The sequence below is a fragment of the Dasypus novemcinctus genome, chromosome 3 (genome assembly GCF_030445035.2).
Source record: "Dasypus novemcinctus isolate mDasNov1 chromosome 3, mDasNov1.1.hap2, whole genome shotgun sequence".
Classification (NCBI taxonomy): domain Eukaryota; kingdom Metazoa; phylum Chordata; class Mammalia; order Cingulata; family Dasypodidae; genus Dasypus; species Dasypus novemcinctus.
The window spans coordinates 118,371,186-118,381,185 of NC_080675.1; positions in this window are offsets into that span (position 1 = coordinate 118,371,186).

Consider the following 10,000-nt stretch of genomic DNA (forward strand, 5'->3'; position numbering starts at 1 on the left):
CTGAGTTTGATATTTATCATCGCAAGAGGGCCCTTTTCTCTGACCATGTAGCATGGCTCTGCTTCGCAGTGTCCTGGCTATTACGGAGGGGGGAGTTTGACCTGGAGTCTGTCAGGAAGCAGTGGCTCCTGGAGCTGTTGCAGACTTGGTGGTTGGCAGTGTGGTGTATGGGAAAGCACAGTGCTAAAGAAGATGGAGATCCCAGTTCTTGAGCCAAAGGTATCTCTGTCTTGCTGTGCAAAATTGACCTAGTTGGTAAACTCACTGTACCGGAGTTTCTTAACTCGAAATTAAAAGAACTGGCTATATGAGGGTTAATACTCTCCCATTACTACCAATTCATTATTCATCCACTGACAGCTAAATTTTAAATATGCAAAAACAGAATAAATAGTGAGTATTGTATACTCACTAGTGTTAGAATGAAATTCCAAAATAAAACCCAAAAACCACTGTAATCTTTTCTGTCTATCCAGCCATCCTCATTTCTAAACATTCTTCACCATGCTCCATATACTCTCCACAGCCCAAATTTTCACTCAGCCCTGGGCCTTTGCATATGCTGTTTCCTCCTTCTGGAAGACTTGTCACATTTCTTATCCTGGATGTCCTTCATGTCTCAACACAAATGTTACTTTCTCAGGGAGTTGTTTCCTGACTCTTTCGATGTAAATTAGGTTCACAGTAAATATCCTTTTCCATAACAGTTTATTCTTTTCCTCTCCCATCATTGATATTTTTAATTTATGTTTACCTGTGTATTATTGTTTAAATGTCTCTTCCTCACAGTACACTGTCGGTTCTGTGAGGGCAGGGATGCTGCCTACTCTGTCCATCACTGGGTCTGTTGCCCAGCAGTTGATGCAGTGAACCCTCTTAAGTAGACACAAAGGGAACCAAGGAATAAATCACTGCAATTCTTTCTCCTATTTTTAACAGTTTGAACACTATGATTTTTCCCTAATCAGCGAATGAGTAGTGTTTCTATGTGTCTTTTATTTTCACCCATGTTGCTTTCTGGGGCCTCACCTCTTTTGATGCCTTTATCAGTTATCTGTACCCTCTTATCCAGGCCTCTATCCCCCTGTAATTTCTGAATAGCAGGTAGTCCTTCCTCTTTTTACCTCCTGGAATTAAAAGGAAAGATGTCTCATATTTGTTCCTTGTCTATTCCATCAATAAAAAAATAGATTCCTCGCTGTATTAATTTCCTATTCTTGCTGTAACAAATTGCCACAAACTTGGTAACTTATCCTACACAAATTTATTATCTTATATTTCTGGAGGTCAACAATCTGAAATAGGTCTCCATGGGCAAAATTCAAGGAGCAGGCAGGGCTGCATTCCTTTCTGAAGGCTCTGAGGGGCATGTGCCTCCTTTCCCTTTTCCAGCTTCTAGAAGCTGGCCACATTCCCTGAGCATGGTCCTCTCCCTCCATCTACAAAGCCAGCAACTGTGGGTCAAATTCTTCTCAGTGAATCATTCTGATCTCTTCTGTTGTAAAATCTCCCTCTTCCTCACCCCACTGCCTCTCTTTTCCACTTTCAAGTACCTTTGTGAATACATTGGACCCTGCAACTACTGTACCATACCGTTTCTTCCTCCCAGCCTACCTTCTACAACAGAATACACATGCCTCCAAAGTTTCACTTCTTCCCCTTTTCCTACTTCCCATAATAATAATAATCTCCATATCCCATTCCAATTATGGGTATCCACTAGAATACCAATCACCATGAAGGAGGCTATGCAACAAATCCTAGGCATTTACAGCTGTGACTTTCATGGTTTGGATTATTTGCTAAACCTTGGAAAGTTCTTGAGATTTTGCATTATAGTTTTGCTGAGGCGCAAATTTAAATCACAACCCTTAGAAATGAGATTCTTAATACATGAGTGAACATACAGCACTTACATTGAATATGGCTTTTTTAAAAACTTATTGTAATAATATATAGAGGAAATTGTATTTTATGGTGCAGCCATGTTTGCAGCATGTCCGAAAGTCTATTTTTCTACATAAATATCAATGATACAGTAAAACAAAAAATAATTGCCTTTATTTAATAAATACATACAAATATTAATTAAACTTTATCATATATAGTCCACATCTGATCTTATCATTCGTCATCATAGTAACCCTGCTAAGAAAGTTTTAGAGATGAGGAAATAGATTCAGGGAAACTCTGGAGTTTACCCCTAAAGTCCATTCCTAGTAGGGGTAGAGCCAGAATTTGAAACAATATTGTATGGCAATCAAGTTCTTTCTATACTCCAAATATCCAAATGTATTTATGTGGATTCCTTTTGGTAATTTTGTCATGTAAAATCAGCAAATCAGGTTCTAATTAAGGCCTCTTGCATTTTGACAATCTTCCTTTGGAGAACCAGGTAAGGGCATAGACAGCTTCAAGACCTGCACAGATACGGGAGAAAGGTGTTTGGTTTTGTGTGTGTGTGTGTGTGTGTGTTTTAACAGCAAAAGGAAACTTGTATCTTGGCAAAAATAAAAAATTAATTGTGGGGAGGCACTAGAATGATGAGAGGGCAGAGTACAGGAAATTCACCAAATTTAATTGAGACTCAGTTTAGAATTAGGAAGCAAAGAATTTTTTAAAAGAAAGATATCTTTATAGTAGAAAGAGTGGATGGGTGGCTAAGTATGCAGGTGAGTCAATTAGGGTGTGGTGATTATTTCTTTTATTACAGAAGTAGTAGATTTACAGAAAAATCATGCAGAAAATACAGTGTTCCCATATAAGTCTTCCTCTTACACATACCGTTTTCCCTATTATTAACAGCTTTCACTAGTGATGACACGATATTATTATAGTTGCACTATTGATTATAGTCCATAGTTTACATTATGGTTAAATGTTTGTGTTGTACATCCCTACGTTTTAAAAAAAAATTTTATTTTGGATACACACACGAAACCAAAATTTCCCCTTTCAACTACATTCAAATATATAATACAGAGGTGTTAACAATGTATTCACAATTCACAATGTTGTTGTACCATCACCACCATCTATTATGAAAATTTTTCCATCACTCCAAACAGAAACTCTGTCCCAATTAAGTATTAATTCCCATTTCTTATCCCTAACCTCCCACCTGATAAACTCTATTCTGGTTTCTGACTCAGTGAATTTGTTTCTTCTAGTTATTTCATATATCAATGAAATCACACTATATTTATCCTTTTGTATTTGATTTATTTCCCATAAAATGATATCTTCAAGGCTCACCCATGTTGTTGCATATATCAGAACTTCATTCCCTTTTAACAACTGAATAAAATTTCATTGTATGCATAGACCTCATTTTCTTTACCCACTCATTTATTGATGAACGCTTGGGTTGCTCCCATTTTTTGCAATTGTGAATAAAATTGCTATGAATATTGGTGAGCTGATATCTGTTTGAGTCTCTGCTTTTACTTCTATTGGGTATATACCTAGATATATGATTGCGAGATCATACGATAATTCTATAGTTAACTTTGTGGGGAACCACCAAACTGTATTCCATAGTGGCTGCATCATGTTACATTGCCACCAGCAAAAAATGAGTGTTCCTTTTTCTGTGCATCCTCTCTAACATTTGCTATTTTTACACTTTTTAAATGGCAGCCATTCCAGTGGGTGTGAATGGTATATCACTGTGGTTTTGATTTGCATTTCCCTGATGGGTAATGATTTTGAGCATCATGTCATGCAGTTTTTGGCTGTTTATGTATCTTATTCATATGTATTCTTTGGAGGGATGTCTATTCAGGTCTTTTCCCCAGTTTTTAATTGGTTTATTTGTCTTTTTCTGGTAGAGTTGTAGGAATTTTTTATATGTTCTGAACACTAAACCTTTATCAAGTATGTGGTTTCCAAATATAGTCTCCCACTTGGTCCCATTTATCTATATTCTCTTTCGTTATGCATGTTTTTGGTATAAAGTCTAAGAAACCATTGCCCAACATAAGGTCCTGAAGGTACTTCTCTATGATTTCATCATGGAGTTTTATAGTTTCAGTTCTTATATATTGGTCTTTGATCCAATTTGAGTTAATTTTTGTATGAGGTATGAAATAGAGATTTATATATACCTTCATAGTTTTGCAAATGAAGACTTTGTTTTCCCAACATTATTTGTTGAAGAAACTATTATTTCTCCATTAAGTGGATTTTGACATCCTTGTCAAAATTAATTATCCATAGACATGAAGATTTATTTATGAACACCAATTTCATTCCATTGGTCTATATAGCTATCCTTGTGCCCGTACCATGCTCTTTTCATTATAGTAGCTTGTAATAAGATTTAAAATTGGGAAGTAATAGTACAAAAACTTCATTCTTCTTTTTCAAGATGATTTTGGCTATTTGGAGCCCCTTAACCTTCCATATAATATTAATGACTGGATTTTCCATTTCCATAAAGAAGATAGTTTGTTTTTCAAAGATTCCATTTGTACAAAATGCATCCCCAGGGCAAGACATGGTAAGAAAAACCTGAGAGGACCCTTCCACCTAAAGTGTAATTTAGGCTCAATGCAAGTCTAGTTTAGGACTGAAGTACAGCCCTAACACAGAAGCAATCTGTAAAGATGGGGAGTGGTGTGTTTTTCTGTTTTTGTTTGTTAATTTCTTTGTTGATTTGTTAACTCCTAGAAGTCAAGGAAATCTGTCAAAACACTTGCTGAACACAAGCTAAATGAACAGAGACTTCAGTGACTACACATTTCAAGAAATACACTCTTCATAAATAGCTTGGGAAAAAAATCACTAAATACATAGACTGTTACAGTCTACAATAATAAGAAAAGAATTAAACATTAAAATATTTTAAACATCAATATACCCAAATGTCCAAGTTCAACAACAACAACAAAATCACAAGGCATGCAAACAAGCAGGAAAAAACACCTATTCAAAGGAACAAAATAGAAACAGAAACTATTCCTTAGAAAGTTCAGGCATTAGAATTAGTAATCAAAGACATTAAGTCAACTCTCCTAAATAAGTTCAATAAGCTAAATGGAAGCATAGACAAAGAACTAAAGAAAACCAAGAAAATGATACCTGAATAGTAGGCAGAAATCAATACAGGGATAGAAATATTAGAAAGGAACCAAATATAAAATTTACATGTGGGTTCTCAGTCCCCCCTAAGTCCTCAGCACATAGCTGCCTGCATGACCTAGACATATGTCAAAGGTTAGCAACTCTCCTCAGAGGTGAGAGAATGCATAGATGGTATCATTAACTATAATCTTCCCAAAGCAGTAAATGTCCTTGTTAAACGTCCTTCCTATGAGTTTAGTGAAAACATCACTATACCCCATGTGTAAGCTTCATATGACCCCAGCAGGAACTCTGTCCTCATACCCTATGAAATGTCCTTCTTCTGAAACCCCTAATATATCACACCTTATTTTCTCATCTTTTGTGGAGCACTATATTAATTCTCTGAACCTCTGCCATCAGAGATTTTATCTTCTTAAGTCCCAATAAAGCTTATGCCTGTCTAAATGCCAGGTGTATTCTTTGGTCTCCTGGCCTCACTAACTCGTGCCCTTCATGAGTTGGGTTGTAACACAGAACTGAAAAATACAATACCTAAAATTAAAAATTCACTATAGTGGCTTATCAGAACATTTAAATAGGCAGAAAAAAAAAAGAGTCAGTGAAATTATAGATGGGAAAATTAAAATTATTTAGCCTCAGAAGCAGAAAGAAAAAAAATAAAGAAAAGTAAATATAGTTTAAGGAGCCTATGAGACAACATGAAGTGTAACAACATGTGCAATATGGGAGTCCCAGAAGGAGAAGATAAAATGGCAGAAAGAATATTTGAAGAAATGATGACTGAAAACTCTGCAAATTTGATGCAAGTATGAATATATACACCCAAGAAGAACATGAGTGCCAGATAAGATAAATCAAAGAGATCCATACTGAGACAAATTCTAGTCAAATTGTCAAGCAGCAAAACAAGGAAAGTCCTAAAAGCAGCAAGAAAGAAGTGACTCGTAGTACAGGAATCTGCATATAGATTTGTGCCAAATTCACATCAGAAACTATAAAGGCCAGAAGGCATTGGGATGGCATATTTAAGGTGAAAGAAAAAAAATTGTCAACCAAGAATTCTTTCTTTTTAAAAATGCTAGTCAATTTTATTGACTTTAAAGATACTGCAATTTTTACACAATTCAATGATTTTTCAACATTTTGCAGCTGTTTGACTTTGTAGCACAGCAATACATACACTATACTGTATAAAATTACCAGCATGACTGGAATGATATCTTAATAGAAGGCACCATCAGGCTTATTACATTACCATAGAACAAACATACAGTAAAGACAATGTTTACTGTACACAGCTTAAAGAAAGGAAAAGGGAGAGGAGGAATGGATTGAATAGCCAATCATTCCTGTACTGAATGAAGAAGGGCAAGTAGAAAAATCTTAGGCACGGAGCTACTAAATCTGGTCTAATACTCAAGACTGTAGCATTTGAAGTTCTGAATTGTGTTATTTAGTTCATAACTAAATTATTTCCTTTTGGACAATACTTGCAGTCTTGTTAAGGTTTGTGTGTACACATGCTGGTCACAGCAAGCAGATAAAAGGCCCTCATCATTTCATTATTTCACAAAGTATTCTCTACTGGAAAAGATGATTTTTTTCCCCTGTTGCCTTCTGTTGCACATGTCAATGTTAACGAGTCCAGAGTACCCATTAGTGCATTTTGATGAGTGAGTAACAAGTTTCTATTGGTTTATATATTGTGGAGGAGTCAAGAAAAAGGCAAGATTATCCAATTGCACAAAGTACACTATTGGTGTTTCCAGTATTAATAGAGAGAAACAGTAACACTTAAACAAAATGTGCAGCAGAGGATTTTTTTTTTACTCAAAGGACCTGAATTCAGTTAAGCATGTCCTTTTAAGTTCATTTTGTTGTGGACAGTTTAAGATATGGAACCAAGAATTCTATATCAGGCAAAACTTCCCTTTAAAAATCAAGGAGAAAAAAACTTTCCCAGGTAAACAAAAGTTGAGGTAGTTTGCTATAATAGGCCTACCATATAAAAAATACTGAAGAGAGTCTCTCTGGATGAAAAGAAAGGACAGTAGCCATAATTTGAAGCCTTATAAAGAAATAAAGATCTACAATAAAGGTAACCATATATGGAAATATAAATGCCAGTATTACAGTATTCTTAATTTATAACTCCCACTTTTTATTTCTTGGATATTCTAAAATACAAGTGCAGAAAAATAATAGCATATCTATGTTATTGAGTACAAAAATTTAAAAATATAATTTGTGATAGGGGCTGAAATGGCAGGGGAGTAAGGAGATCCAAGAGCCAGCTCATCCTACAGGGGAGTTAGTAATTACCCAGAACTATCTAAAGCACCTGTTTGGGAGCCCTGGGAGACCAGAAGAGCATCCTGCAACATCCTTGAAAGAATGGAAGGAGAAGAATGCCTATCTGCAGTAAGTATTTGTGAGTAGGGCACTCCATGCTATGAGGCCAGTGTCCATCCTCCACTGGTGGCATAAGCCACCTCACTTACTATTCTGAGGCTGGTTAGGCTCCATTTCCTAAAAGTGGAGGAGGAAGAGCAAGTTGGCCAGCAGTTTCAGTTACTGATTAGTAAATTCAGCTGGCTAAAGTATACTCCTAAACAGCTTAAGTTTGAACATGTCCAAGTCAGGAAAAGACTGCTAGCCACTATTTTAAATCCACCCCCAGCATGAGGGGAAGTGGGGCAGGTTGAAAATCACAGTGATGTTAGGGACTGGCTTCTTTCCACCCAGATTGGATTGCAGCCCTAGCCTAGGCCCTAGCCTCAAGGATGATGGGAGGAAGCTGGTGGGACCTGCACCAGCCTCTCTGGGCAACTGCAGGTACTTTTAGCTGACACAGATTGAATAGTCAGGCACCTGAGGCTCCACCCCACTGGCCAATAGGATAGGAGAGGAGCTGTATTTCCTTGGCATCTCTGGGAAACTGGGTGCTTTTGACCCAAATGAACTGGTTTGTTGAGGACCTCTGATTACATCTCCACTCCTCCACCCCCATAGGCTAGGTCGGGGTTGATGTTTCTTTAACTTCTCTGGGCAACTGCAGGCAGTTTCAGCCCATACAGACTAGATACTCAAACACCTGTAGCTTCAGGCCTGTCCCCCAAAAGGATAAGAGTAGGCAGGTGTTTCCTTAGCCCCTCTGGGCAACAGCAGGCACTTTTGGCCTACAGGGATAAAATGTTGGGTGCATGTGGATTCACCCCCACACCCAACATGATAGGTGAGGGCTAGTGTTTCCTCAGCCTCTCCAAGAAATGGTAGGCATTTTTAGCTTACATGGACAGAACTGTTGGGTGCCTGTGGTTCCATCCCCATTCCCTAAAGGGAAGAAGGGACAGTACTCACTCAGCCTCTCAAGGCAACTGTAGAAACAGTTGGCCCACATGGATTAGATTGTTGCATACTTTGAAGGGTTCATCCCCTCACCTGGCAGGGGAATAGGGGGCCCAGTGATACATCAGTCTACCCGGGCAACTGTGGTCATTTCAGATCTGCACAGTTTAGATTGCTGCCCCACTTGCAGCTCCATCCCCATCCCAGGCAGGGGAGGAAGGAGCCTGATGCTTCACCCCTCTCTCCGGGCAACTAAAGACAGTCTTGGCCTGCAAGACTTGTATTATGACACATGGCTGTGTCTCTGTCCCTACCTCTGGCAGAGAAGAAAGGTGGAAGAAACTTCATTGGTTCCTGGGCCAACATGAGCAACTTCAGGCTCCATAGCTTACAGTACAAACTACCTCCTAGACTCCTACTATACAGCCAGCAAGGAAGAAAGGGCAAGAAAGCTGTAAACTAAAGAGTAACTGCACCCAGAATAAATACATCTAGTAAGCCAGATGCCAAGGCATTAATAAAAAATTACAATCCACACCAAGAAACAGGAAAATATGGCCCAGTTAAAGGAATAAGATAAGCCTTCAGATGACATAAAGGACTTGAGACAACTAATCACAGATGTTCAAACAAATCTCCTTAATAAATTCAATGAGATGGCCAAAGAGATTAAGGATATTAAGAAGACACTGGGTTAGCACAAAGAAGAATTTGAAAGTATACATAGAAAAATAGCAGATCTTATGGGAATGAAGTCACAATAAGTGAAATTAAAAATGTACTGGGGTACATTCAAGCAGATTTGAGGAGGCAGAAGAAAGGATCAGTGAGCTTGAAGACATGGTTTCTGATAGCAAACACAGATACAAAACAACAGAAGAAGAAAAGAATAGAAAAAATTGAACAGGGTCTCAGGGGCCTAAATGATGGCATCAGACAGGCAAACATACTTGCATGTGTGTCCCAGAAGGAGAAGAGAAGGGAAAAGGGGCAGAAGGAATATTTGAAGAAATAATGGTAAAAAATTTCCCAACCATATTGAAGGACATTAATATTTGTGTCCAAGAATCACAAAGTACACCCATCCAAATAAATCTGAATAGGCCAACTCTGAGCCACATACTCTTTAGAATGTCAAATGCCAAAGACAAAGAGACAATTCTTAGATCAGCAAGGGAAAAGTGATGCATAACATGCAAGTTATACTCAATAAGATTGAGTACCAATTTCTCATCAGAAACCATGGAGGTAAGAAGGCAACACTGTGATATATTTAAGATACTTAGGAAAAATCAGCTGGCCAAGAATTTTATATCCAGCAACAGTATCTTTCAAAATTGAGGACAGGAATGGATGTGGCTCAAGCAATTGAGCACCACCTCCTACAAGGGAGGTCCCAAGTTTGTTTCCCAGTCTCTAAAAGAAGACAAACAGAGAATGAGCAGACAGTAAGAAGACACTGAGCAAAAACAATGAGTAGACAACAAGAAAACAAGAGCAGACAATGAGCAAAGACATACAAGCTGGGAGTGGATGTGGCTCAAGCTGTTGAGCATCCACTTCC